At 41.9% G+C, this 14,232-nt stretch overlaps 1 protein-coding gene across 6 annotated transcripts in view; it reads left to right on the top strand.

Annotated features, from left to right (window-relative positions):
• The window catches only part of GABPB1 (GA binding protein transcription factor subunit beta 1), a 79,461-nt gene that overhangs the window by 17,612 nt on the left and 47,617 nt on the right, over positions 1-14,232 (top strand). The window lies entirely within an intron of this gene.

Here is a 14,232-nt window from a genome sequence, read left to right as displayed (position 1 = left end):
TAGTAAATATTTATGTACTTAATGACAAAGCTTTAAAATACAGAAAATAAACTATGTCAGAATCGTAGAGAAAATGTGAAGTCTTAAAAATTGAGATCCTTGCATTTCTGAAACTTGAATGAAGGCTGAACATGGCAGTGGGACAAGAGGAAAGTAAAAGGAACTAGAGGCAAAGGACATTTATACAGGTCGAAATACGGGCATATGCATATGTAAATATATTTAAACATAATGATAGGGAAATAGATCTATGTACATAATATTTATAGGTTAAGTATTAAGGTAGTAGACATACATTGGGCCTCTACTGAAGTACTCCCTTAATGCAAGAACACTTTGTTCTATAACCTGGCATTCCGTGATGCTCACCTGCCTGATATGACATGATCGCTGAAGACAAAATGGGTGCATAAGCAAATGTGGTGAAGAAAGCTGATTGTGCCCAGCTACCAAAAGATATAGCATTTGGCTGAGAAGCAACCAAGTCCACATGGAAGAAGCACACCAGCCTATGTGATCATGAGGTGTCGACAGGATCAGGTATCAGGCATTAAAGATGCAGAACAAAAAAATCATATCCATGTGAATGAGGGGGAATGCAGAGTGGAGACCCAAAGGCCCTCTTTTAGACAATTGGACATCCCCTTAAAGATGGGTCACAGGAAGAAACGAGCCAGTCAGGGTGCAGTATAGCACCGATGAAACATAACTTTCCTTTAGTTCTTTAATGCTGCCCCCCATTTTCCCCACTATCATGACCCCAATTCTACCTTACAAATCTGGCTAGGCCAGAGCGTGTACACTGGTACAGATAAGATCTGGAAACACAGGGGATCCAGGACAGAAACTCCTCAGGACCAATAATGAGAGTAGCCACACCAGGAGGGTAAAGGGAAGGTGGGGCGAGAATGGATCACAAGGATCTACATATAATCCCCTCCCTGGGAGACGGACAACAGAAAAGTGGGGGAAGGGAGACATCGGACAGTGTAAGACATGGGAAAAAATTTTAATAAATTATTAAGGGTTCATGAGGAAGGGAGGGGAAAATAGGAGCCGATACCAAGGGCTCAAGTAGAAAGAAAATGTTTTGAAAATGATGATGGCAACATGTACAAATGTGCTTGACACAATGGATGTATGTATGGATTGTGAAAAGAGCTGTACGAGCCCCCAATAAAATGAAAAAGTATTAATCATTGATTACATTTAAAATAAAAGTGCTTATTTTTGTTTCCTTAATGCTGCAGTTAGTGGAAATGATAAACATTTAAAATGTTAATATTCTGTGTATGCCTAGTTAGCCTGGAATTCCGTGTGATGGCATCTGACAGTAGGTAAACTAGAACTACCAGTAACTTCTTCGCCATCAGTGCCCACCTCCCAGCTAAGTACCAGGAGACATCAATGCATGTTGCTTTGCGCCTGAGCAGAGCAGAAGAAAAACGAGAAAGGAAACAAGCAAACAAAAGTCTGCAAAGCTGTGACCAAAGCCCAGGAGGACAAGGGATCCTTAGGTCATGGCTTTATTTCGAGGGTTATTTTGTTTGTTGGTTTGTTTTACATTTAGTTTCTTTGAATTGGAATCCAAACAGTGCCCATACATTGCATTTGGTTGATGTGTTGCTTTCTTCTTCTTCTTCTTTTTTTAATCTACAGCTTCTCTGGGGGAGGAAGGAGAGATTTTGATTAAGCTTAGACTTTAATGCTTAGTATGATATTTAGTGAACTACTGACAGAACATCTAACTTTAGAATCCGGAGAAGGATTAAATAGATTTTTTTTTCTTTTTTAAGCAAGAAGTGATAGAAAAGCCAAACATGGAATATATAAGATAAACAGTTAGGTTTAAACTTAGATATATAATAATTAAGAAGACCCCCCCAGTGTCACTGTGCTAGAGCCCTCCCTGGTGGTCCAGTGGTTATGAGTTTAGCTGCTAACTGTAAGATCAGCAGTTCGAAACCATGAGTCTCTCCTCGGAATAAAAATGAGGCTTTCTACTCCTGTAAAGAGTTACAGTCTTGGAAACCCACAGGGACAGTTCTCCCTGCCTCATCGGGTCTCCATGAGTTAGAATTGAGTCCACAGCGGTGAGTTTGTTTTTGGAGTGGCACTATGGTTAGGTGATAGGCTACTTAACAACAAGGTTAGAGGCTCAAAGTCACCAACCGCTCCACGCGAGAAAGCCGAGCTCCCTCTGTTCCTGTAAAGACTGACAGTCTCGGAAGCCCTGCATACCGCTGTCATGAGTCGGGCTTGACTCAGTAGAAAGGGTCTTTTTTGAGTGGTCGCACTGGTCAGGCAGTAACTAAAAGTAAAAGGTCGGTGGTTTAAAATCACTGATTGCTTCTCCGGAGAAAGCTGTGGCCGTCTGCTTCCAGGAAGATTTGCAGTCGTTGATCCCCTATAAGGCATTTTGTTCTACTTTGCCTTACGGGGTCTCTGAGTCAGATTCAACGTGACAGCATTCAGTCTTGGGCTGGTGTGGAGATGGACTCTCTTCTCTTGTCTAGCCAGAATAGGTCAGATAGATTGCATTGCCATTTTTGGAAAAGCAAAAAATTTAACTCTCAGTTTACAAACTACATAGGAGCTAAATAAAGATCGACATTAAATGTCACACCAAGTAAGCAGTCAGAAAAATCTAGAAGTGAGATATTGTACAGATGAGCTGCTATCCTGTTCCACAAACCATTGTCATGAGGGGTGAAAAAGAGGGAGGAAGAAAGGGAAATTGTTCTAGATTAAAATGTCCTTGAAGTCAAACCCCTGCCTCTAAGGCCCGACACGAACAAGCTCATTTCCACCATATGGAAGCATGTAAATACACATTATGTGCACGTTTTATATTTGAAAAATTTTAGCAACGTTAAATTTTTTCTGTTGAAGGACATGTAAGTTATTTGTTGCTTCTTTTCTGTTACAAGTAGTGTTTTAATAAACATTACTATCTCTCGCTGCCATTAAGTCCATTCTGACTCATAGAGACCCCAGAACTGCCCTATGGGTTTCAGAGACTAAATTTTTACAGGAGTAGAAAACCTCACCTCTCTTGTTTTATAAACAAGAATGTCGATCCCTTCACTGGTTATGTACACACATTTAAGAGTGCATAAGGAGATAGAATAGCTTTCTCCCAGTAGAATTGCAGGTGCAGTGAATTATTTACTGTGGCTCTTCTAGCAGTTTTTAACTCCACCCAAGTGACCTTTTCCTGCATGGATCTGGTAAAAAGGTAGGGGAAGATACTGATAGTGCCATCTTGCTCTATATAAAACGAGCCCTTTGAGAGGCAGAAGGCAGGATCCCCTTACCAGCAAGAGCCAAAAGTAGCACCTGTTCTCTGACCTGAGCACCTGTGCAGTGAGCCTCCTGGAACCAAAGACCGCTGTACTAGCAGAGCAGCAGCAGCAGAACCAGGAGCCAGAGCGCGGAGCAGTCGTGGACTTCCCAACCCACAGAACAAGTGAAGATGAGTGCTTTTGCACAGGAGGCTGGCTGGTGGAGTGGGGTGCCTCTGGGCACCTAATTCAGGGGGCAGAGTTTGCTGATCCGCTGAGATGAAAGCGCTGAATGCCTGTGGCTTGAGGCTTATAGCAGGGTGGTCTGCCCTTTGGGCGTTTATGCAGACTTGACAGAACTTTGTAACTTGTCCTGATAAACCCCTCAACCCTGAGCATTTCTCTCTGCCATTACAACTTATTAACTTCTTTAATAAATCCTTTACTCGGGAATTTTTTCGGTGAGTTTTGTGTAGCCATTGCAATGGATGTTGGAATGTAGAGATAAAAAGTAGAGAATATTAATGCAGACAACATTAAGAATCTCTGGGTCGCAGGGGAAACATACATATTTTTTAATCTAAGCCAGATGAAATGGGAACGGGGCTCAAAAAAGTTTACGGAACTACTTGATGCTGTTTCCCCACACCTTTCTCTCTCCCCTGCCCCATCTGACCCTTTTTGTCCTAAAATCCCCAGTCACCGGATTGCCGTCTGTGGGATAGGAGTCTGAGAAGAAGCAGGCAGGCAGGAAGAAGGAAAAAAGGTCAGCCCCCAGCCAGAAGAAAAGTGTGGAGGGAAAAAGCAGATGCTGCCTGCCTCGGGCAAGGACCAGCTCGGTTCATGCCTTGAGAAAGACAAGTGCAGGTGGGGGTGGGACCGAAAAGCAGCACTAAAACAGAAGTGGCGCCAAAACCCCCCACAAATTTAGCTTTCTACTCCCGCCCTCCCTCCTGTGCCAGGCAGCCAGGGTCCCCTTGGGTTTGGTCTGCATGCTGGGGGCCCTGCCTGGGCAGAGCCCCCCCCACCCTTCTGGATCCAATTGTTGCCCAAAGAAAACTGACCAATGGATGCCAATTGCTTTCCCCAGCAATTCCCACACCTCTCCCTGGAGATGATGGGGTGGGGGAGAAGCCAAGGGGCCCGTCCCATGAGTGTTCTCTCTCTAAGAAGGGAAGAAGAACAGGGGAAACGTTTTCAATGGTACTAGGAATTAGTAAATTATTCTCCAACATGATTGTACAGAAGGGTGTTTGAACAAGATGACCGTAAATTCTATGTCTTCTCTACTAGATTGTGAATTCTTTGAGGGCAGGTGCTATGGAGAGGCTCTCATAGAGCAACATTTTTTTAAAAATGAGATTGTATTTTAGGGAGGTTGCCTGGCAGCAGGGGAGAAACATTGGAGTTAGGTCAGCCAAGAGACCACTGTGATACTTACAGGGAGTGTATAAGAGTAGAGAAGAAGGTATGCATGTACATTTGGAAAGAGTAGAACAGGTGGTAAGCTGGTAACTTGTATGTCTGATAAAGCATCTGCAGGCTTAGTTGCAGTACAGATCTGCCTGTCTTCATTCTCTACTGTTACTTTTACAAGTCTTAATCTCTTCTTGGATATACTTCCTGGGGACAATACATTAGCACATGTGATTTAAAAGACTCTAGCAGTTAAATAATGAGCTCTAGTAGCCCAGTGCGTTAAGCATTGGATTGTTAATCGCAAGATTAGAGTTTCAAGCTTATCAATTTCTTCATGGGAGAGAGATGAGGCTGTTCTGTAAAGTTTACCATCTTAGTAACGCCAAGGAGCAGCTCTGCTCTGCCGCACCTTTTGGTCATTAGCAGTCAGAAAGGGCTTGCCAGTCAAGGGCTGGTTGGCTGGTGGTAGTTGAATGGGTTAAAGTCAAAGTGGGTTGCAAAGATGAAGAGAATTTAGTAAAACCCTTCATTGCCTTATTCCCTAAATGACTGGGTCATGTTAAAAGGACAAGGGTCATATCCTCCTATAGTTTGTAGAGGGAAAATAGCTCATGTGACAATAAAGACAATTCACCAGAGCTAGTTTTTTTTTTTTTCTTTTTATGAAGTCTGGGGTTGTTAGTCCAGGTAGACTAAAACAAATCCCGAGAGACTCATGTGGGTAATAGAGAACTTTATACCAAAGATCAATTATATATTAAGAAAACATCCGCTCTCCCCCAAGAGAGAGAAGACACCCCAGCACGGTCCAGATCAAGTCTGTAAATCCAATATTAGCCTATATGTCCGACACCAGTCTGTAAATTCCTCTTCAGACTCATGCAACACATGCAAGGATGCTGAGTGCAGAAAGGTCACAGGCCAGTGGGAGGAAAGTCTTGTGGATCCAATGGTGGTGGAAGCATCCCAGCACTGGCATGGGTCACCACGTAGCTCCTCCACTTCTGACTCTGTCAGTTTTTGCTCCATGTGTCTTTTCAACAGGAAGAAGCAGGGAGAGCGGGTGTCTGGCGTCCAGTGAGCTATTTAGCTCCTTGAGCACCTCCAAATGAGGTCATCAAACTGTGACCTGATTGGCAGGCTAGACTCCACCCCTTTGTAAATTGACAGGAGATTTTATAACTGCCACAAAGGCTATATATTTTATCTGAAAATGTTACTGTATTGTGTATGTGTGCGTTTGATGCCTTTGAGAAGTTTTTTTTTTAATATTTTATTAGGGGCTCATACAACTCATCACAATCCATACATATACATACATCAATTGTGCAAAGCACATCCATACATTCATTGCCCTCATCATTTTCTAAACACCTGCTCTCCACTTAAGCCCTTGGCATCAGGTCCTCCTTTTTTTCCCCTCCCTCCCTGCTTCCCCATCCCTCATGAGCCTTTGATAATTTCTAAAGTTTTCCTTTGAGAAGTTTTGATGAATGATTCTGGCACAACAGTGTCAATAAAAACCAAATGTAAGCCACATATTTAATTTTTGATAGTTTTAAATAATATTTTGTGAATTTTCAGTGAAGATTTACACAGAAGTTTGTGTTCCCATTTCAACATTTTTCTTTAAGTTATTTGATAACCAAGGTTATATTTCTTTCTTTTTTTAAAAAACATTAAGTCTGACGTGGGACAAGGACAAGACAACTACAAAGACATCGTTGCAGATGAGGGAGACCATAATTCTAGGTCATAAAGGCTTTAAAAAGACCATGAAGGACAAAATGTCACAAAAACATGGTTGGTGGCAGATCAATACACCATAGTTACTGGTGGGATTCTCAATGCAGGATCAGGGCCTTGATTGCGACACATACATTTTGTTGGACAAAATGTGGAGCTTACAGTATTGGTCCATAGGCTTTTCCAAAGCAGTCAGGGAAGCCATGGTCAATATTGTAAGCCCCAGTACACTGATTTCCAACAAGGACTCACTCAGGCAGTATCCCTCCGTGGGGCGGTCAGTTAGAGGATGGTGGTAATCCACTGTCCAATGCACTCTCTCTGAAGGCAAGACCTTTCGCCTCTTTCATCAGTCAGTGGTTAGAGGGAGTCCAGTGAAGGCTTCATCCACCCGGGACACTGCAAATGGGTTTGGGCTTTCACTGTCATTCATAAGCTTCTACAAACTTGGTGCTCAGAATTGAAGTGCTGAAACAATTCCTTCCTGTGATCTTGGGTTTTATTATTGACAATTCTTGGATCACACAGGCTGGCGTACTCATGTGGACACAATGCACTTAGATGGCTGCTTTCATTAAGACAAGCTTTGAAAACCTCAGACTCTTTCTGATAGAAGGGCACCACCTGACTTCTTCACACGTTTTTATACCACTTATATCATCAGTGACACTTCATGAAGGCAAGTATTGAACAGGGCCACATCCTAAGAATGAATTGTTTTTAGAGTAGGGCCTATGAGTAAGTGAAAGCTCGAATTTATTTCACAAATTTAAAGTTTTATATGTATCCCCAGTCCACTTTAGAGACAGCTTTATCAGCTTCTTGAGAAATAATGGTAAGTAACCTCCATGGAACCTTTGGTAATTCTAATAATACTAATCTAACGTGCATTCACTTAGGCATAGCTCTCTATAGAACTAAGGCATATCACACAAAGCAAATGAAGTACAAAAGTAGCAGTTATATGATGCTCATTTTATTTTTTTTATATGTTGGTCTTAAGTTGCCAATTATTGGGCAACTTTGAAAGTGGTAGATTTGAACCAGTCCAATGCCTTCCAAGTCCACAGCTTTGGGCTGCCTGTCCATTTGCTGCTTCTTACCCTGGGGTGTTTGAGCTGTAAGTCCGAAGGAGTGTTTCAGTTCCTTTAATCTGCAACAGGTCTCCCCATCATTAATTAAAAAATTTTTTACTGGTCACATTGAAGAAAATAAGAGACAGGTGAAATTAATTTACTCATATTTTATTTGACTCAATATGTCTGCAACATTCATGAGATATTTTAAACTCCCTTTTGCTGAATTCTAAAAATTGTGTTCGTTACACTTATTTTAGTTGCCACCAAATTGGCCCTCACTCGTGGTATAGCCCCATGCACAGTGAACTCGGTGCTGCTCAGGCCTGTGCTCTCCCCGTGGTCAGCGAGGGACAGTGCACAGTGGTGGTGCGTAAGGCTTTCAGTGACTGTTCTTTTGTAATCAGATCACCAGGTCTCTTTTCCTAGTCCATGTAATTCTGAAGGCTCTGCTGGAACCTGTTCTACTTCATAGTAACATGAAGTCTTCACTGACGGATGGGTGGTGGTTGCCAATGAGAGGCATTGGAAGGGAAGTGAACCTGGACTTTCTGCATGGAAGATGAGAATTCTGTCACAGAGCCACTGATGTGTTATACTTTTTACCATATCTCACTTTGGATGAGAAGTGCCCAGTAGGCTCATCTTACTAAGAGCTACAACATTGGACAACTCAATTCTAGAATAGTTTGATCTGCTGTCATTGAGCATGGCCTTGAGCCTGTTCTTGCTTTATAATTCTGATCTCACTTAGCCACCCTACAGGACAAAATAGAACCACTACTGTGGGTTTCTGAGACTGTAACTCTGTGGGAGTAGAAAGCGAGTGGTCAGTGGTTTAGAACTGCTGACCTTGTGACTAGCAGTACATAACCACTGGGCCACCAGGGCTTCTAGGATCCTTGACATTAAATAAATTATGGATTCCTTCCCAGATACTTATCATTGGCAGGTCTGAGGGTCCCAGAAAAAGCCAGTGTCCAGGTTTATATTTACATTTTTTCCTTTTAACATGGAATTTACTTCAGATTATCTGAGTCAAGTATGTCAATTTGAGTTACTCCCAATGAAAGGAGACTATTTCAGGAGGTGTCCATATCAGTCAAATATAAGAAATTTAGGGTTGTTTTTTTTTTTTTAACGAAAATGGTGCCGAAAGCAAAGAAAGAAGGCCCCTGCCCCTCCCCAAATTGAAGCCAAAGCAAAGGCACAAAAGGCCAAGGCGGCCATGCTGAAAGATGTCCACAGCCACACAAAAAAGAAGATCCACATGTCACCTTCCAGTAGCCCAAGATCCTAACTAAGGCTAAAAAGGCAGCCCAAATACCCTCACAGTAGTGTCCCAGGAGAAAAAGGCTGGACCATTATGTCATCACCAAACTCCCCTTGACCACCATGTCTGCCATGAAGAATATCCAAGATAGCAACACACTTGTCTTCATTGTGGATGTCAAGGCCAACTAGCACCAGAGCAAACAGGCTGTGAAGAATCTCCATGATACTGATATAATCAAGGTCAACGCCTTGATCAGTCCTGATGTGAGAAGAAGGCATATGTTTGACTGGCTCCTGACTATGATGCTTTAGATGTTGCCAACAAAAATCAGAATCATCTAAACTCAGTCCAGATTGCTAATTATAAATATAAACTTCTTCAATAGAAAATTTTTGTAAATAATTTTATTAGGGGCTCATACAACTCTTATCACAATCCACACATACATCAATTGTGTAAAGCACATTTGTACATTCATTGCTCTCCTCATTCTCAAAACATCTGCTTTCCACCTAAGCCCCTGACACTAGCTCCTCATTTTCCCTGCTCCCTCCCCGCTTCCCCCTCCGTCATGAACCCTTGATAATTTATAAATTATTGTTTTGTCATATCTTGGCCTGTCTGATGTCTCCCTTTACCCACTTTTCTGTTGTCCATTCCCCAGGGAGGAGGTCACATGTAGATCCTTGTAATTGGTTTCCTTTCCAACCCATCCTCCCTCTATGTTCCCAGTATTGCCACTCACACCACTGGTCCTCAAGGGATCATCCGGCCTGGATTCCCTGTGTTTCTGTTTCCTATCTGTACCAGTGTACATCCTCTGATTTAGTCAGACTTGCAAGGTAGAATTGGGATCATGATAATGGTGGGGAAGCATTTAGGAACTAGAGGAAAGTTGTATGTTTCATTGTTGCTACATTGCATCCTGACTGGCTCGTCTCCTCCCTGAGACCCTTCTGTAAGGCGATGTCCAGTGGCCTATAAATGGGCTTTGGGTCTCCACTCTGCATTCCCCTCCTCATTCACTATAAGTTGTTTTTTTCTGATGATGCCTGATACCTGATCCCTTTGACACCTTGTGATCACACAGGCTGGTGTGCTTCTCCATGTGGGCTTTGTTGCTTCTGAGCTAGATGGCTGCTTGTTTACCTTTAAGATACCAGACGCTATATCTTTTGAGAGCCAGGCACCATCAGCTTTCTTCCCCACATTTGCTTATGCACACATTTGTCTTCAGTGATTGTATTATGGAGGTGAGCACACAATGAAAAAGAGAGTACTGTATATACTCATGTATAAGCTGAGTTTTTCAGGACAAAAAACGTGCTGAAAAACTGGGGTTCGGCTTATACATGGGTCAGTAGTACCCCAGGGAGGTATAACATCTCACTGGGCTCTTCCCCCCACCCCCAGTAACGGGACGAGCGCCCCTTATCTCACAGGTGATTGCAGTTTCTCCGCTGTTCATTCAAAGCCCCGCTGACACTACAGGGCTTTGAATGTTTGTTTACTGACATCTAACCAATCAGAGCTGTCCTATGATGTGGACTCCTCCAATTCGCAGAAGCACCCGTAGTGATTCACTTATGCTGGCAGCTGAGCTCCATCTCTCCACTCTGGTCTCTGTGTTAATTCACATCCTGCATCCCCTGCCTGCATGGACTCCCCCCTCCCCCTCCCGCCCAACACATCGCAGGGGAAGGGGGAAGGGGCATAACCAAGTCTTGTTTTTTTATCCTATTAGAAATGGATACTCTTGAACCAAAACAAAAACACAGGTCATATGAGTCTGGTTTCAAAAGGAAGGTAGTGTCAAGAGCAGAAGAGAGCAATAACAGTATTGCAAGTAGGGAATTCTGTGTTGATGAAAAGCAAGGGAGGGAGTGACGGAAAATGAAGGCTGACTTGGAACAGATTCCAAAAGCTACAAAAGCTCATCGTGATTTAACTTCTTTTTATGGGGCTCTAGAGACTGAATTGCATAAATGAGTTACGGAGTGTCGTCAGAATGGTTACTGTGTAACACACATGGGAATCCACATACGTGCTCTACAAATGGCTAAGGATGACAAATATAAAGCACCAGGCATTGAAAAATTTGCTGCGTCACCAGGATGGTGTAACCACTTCATGAATAGGTTTGGCCTACTATGTTTGAGACAAGGAACAAAGAATGCCCAGAAATTGCCACAAGACCTTGAAGAAAAATTATGTCATTTCAGTCATTTATTATAAAACAAGGATTTATAATTCTGACCTGGCAGATATTGGGAATATGGATGAAACTGCCACGACTTTTGATCTTCCAAGCAACAGAACTGTGGCAAGTTTAGGAGGCAAAACTATTTTTCTCAAAACCGCAGGAAATGAAAAAAAAAATTTTACAGTTCTATCATGTTTGGCTAATGGAGCTAAGCTGCGTCCTGTCATTATTTTTAAAAGAAAGACCTTGCCTAAAAAGATCAATTTCCCACCAAGAATTACTGTGCGTGCCCATGTTAAAGGCTGGCTGGATGAACACGGAACAAAAAAATGGCTGGGAGAAATTTGGAACTGACGACCAGGAGCAGCCTTAAAGAAAAAGCCATTGTTACTTGTTTGGGATATGTTCAGAGCCCACCTATCGGAGGACATAAAAAAATTGGCACAATCTACTAAAGTTACTTTAGCCTTTATTCCAGGTGGGCTTCCATCTGTACTGCAGCCTCTGGATGTATCTTTGAATAAGCCTTTTAAAGACTGTGTGCGAAGGATGTGGCATGAATGGATGTCATCTGGTCAAGCCCGACTAACAAAAGGAGGAACTCTCATGAAGCCTGACATAGAGTTAATAGCAAAGTGGGTTCGAGATGCATGGGAAGACATTCCAGAAGACATGGTGCGACGTGCCTTCCAGAAATGTAGTATTAGTAATGCTATAGATGGCAGTGAAGACTGTGCTTTGTATGAAAATGACAGCAGTGATGGTGATGACGGCGATCTCAGTGAGGACAGTGTCTATGATGACCTCGCACCAGCTGAAGCTCCGCATTGGGATACGGATGATGATGAGGGATCCAGTTTTGAAGGATTTTAACTCTTTACATTTTAGCTTGGTTGCTGATTGAGCTCAGGGACTAGTCCTCTTAAGGTATCATTGTTGATGCCTTATTGTTTTTGTTGAACCTATTTTCCACTTCCTGTGCTGGTTTACTAATGTTAAATGACTTGTCCGTTTATTTAAAATGAATGTTTAAATACATTACCCCACTGATGTCTCAATTTTTAGTAATTTTATTTTCATTTGTTTTGATTATTGAAACTCACCAGTAGCTTCTGCATTTTCCACCCTAGGCTTATACCTGAGTCAATCAGTTTTTCTGGTTTCCCAGGTAATAATTAGGTACCTCGGCTTATACTTATGTCAGCTTATATTCAAATATATACAGTAAGTTAGAATACAGACTTAGGAATTCAGTAAGCATTTCTAAAAATTATTTGATTTCTGGAATTTAAAGAGTTGATCAGCTTATTTTCATTTAAAAAGTCAAATGCAACTCTTAGTTACCTTAATATTTCTGGAATTTCTATACTGTGAAACAATCTGTTCATTTAGTGAGTGAATATTTAATGATTATTTACCATTTGCCAGGTAACATAGTCTAGGCCCAGTATCAAACCATAGCCATGTAAGCAGGCCAAGTTGATGTGCTATTTTAAATGTTGTGGTAAGGATAAATTTAGTATGCTAGGAGAACACCTGAGAAGAAAGGGAACTCTGAATTAATTTAGAGGAATTAGAGAAAGGCTTCTTTGTGGCGATAGCTGAGTTCTGAAAGACATGAAGGGTAAGAATGGCATACTTGGTCCTGGGAAAGAGAACAGTGTTCCTGGAGAGGTAAGGCTGAGAACAGACCCACAGGTAAGGAAAAGAGCCTAAATATAATAAGAGTTCAGCCTGCTTAAAGCAGAGTTCAGAGGAAGAAGTGATGGCCACAGATACTAAATGTGAAAGGTCTTATATGCCATGCCCAAATCAGTTTGACGTTAATGAAGAGAAGGATTAAGTTGTGTTTAAGAATCATTAAGGAATTTGGTAGCAGTGTTCTCTGCTAGTGGCTTAGAGAGGAGCAAGACTGAAACATTGCAATGTGTTTTCTGGGTTCTTTAAGAGAGAAGGGATGAAGCTGGAGGCAGGATTGTGGCAGAAGAGGAAAAAGAGTAGAAAATACTTAGAAAGGCCTACTGTGTGTCTATGGAAAGAAAGTAGAAGGATTGGAGAGAGATTTAGGAGTTTAGAGGGACAAGTTTAAGTGATTAAAGTTGGGGGGATGAGTGAGAACAAGTGTTGGGTGACTTAAAAGTCCATAAGCCAAGGGAACAAATGTGTACTTGGACAATTTGGATTTTATTTTTGTTATTAAAAATTGTGGTAAAATAAGGGGGGGTACCAAAAAACCTGAATTTTTTCAGATATATATTTAAATTTTTTACAAAATTTACCTTCAATGTACTCTCCATTATATTTAATACATTTGTCAAATCTATGAGTCCATTCTTGGAAACATTTTTCAAACTCAACTGGAAGGCTGACAGCACCTCCCTTGTTTTTTCCTTCACGTCTTTTACATTGTTAAATCGCTGTCCTTTCATGTCCCTCTTCATTTGTGGAAAACAAAAAAGTCGCACAGAGCGAAGTCAGGTGTATAAGGTGCGTGGGACAAGAGAGGCATCCTCTTTTTTTGCCCCAAACTGGCCCACTGAGATGGCTTTGTGAGTAGGTGCGTTGTCTTGGTGGCAAAACCAACCTCACCCTCCCCGTCTGCCACAAATCAGGCCTTTTTTGTTACACACTTATGCTGTCTTTTAAGAACCTCTAAATAGAAAGCTTGATTAACAGTCTGATCTAATGGAATGAACTCTAAATGCAGTATAAGTTGTCATTTTTGTCTGTTCGGGAAGTTGACAGACGTCCAGAATGAGGTTTGTCATCAATCGACATTTCACCTTTTTTGAAATGAGAAAACCACTGTACACTTGAGTTTTTCCCATAGCGCTGTCTTTGTAAGCTGTGTTTAACATCACAACAGTTTCTGTGGCATTTTTTTTCAGAGCAGGAAACAATTTCATAGCTTCCAGCTGGTCTCTTAAAATGGCATTCACAAAAAACAAGATTCGAGAGAAGTTGCTTTCATGAAAAAAATTCACTGTGACCAGAGAAAACCTTCCCAGGCAACGCTGCTGGGTGCACTAACTCAAGAGCGAATTGCTGGATGTTCACCTAGCAAGAAAAATGTGCACTACGAAATGTGCACCAGCTCCATTCCAGGGTTTTTTGCGGGGTACCCCCTTATATATATAACAATTTGCAAACACTGAGATCAGCAGGTGGAGATGCTTCTTTTGAGTTGGAAATTTGGGTTTGGTGCAGTGAAGAACGGCTTAGAATGAA

Source organism: Tenrec ecaudatus, chromosome 14, assembly GCF_050624435.1.
Source record: "Tenrec ecaudatus isolate mTenEca1 chromosome 14, mTenEca1.hap1, whole genome shotgun sequence".
Lineage (NCBI taxonomy): Eukaryota > Metazoa > Chordata > Mammalia > Afrosoricida > Tenrecidae > Tenrec > Tenrec ecaudatus.
Note: the sequence above shows the minus strand (reverse complement) of the source record. Positions and strands in the feature narration are given on the sequence as shown.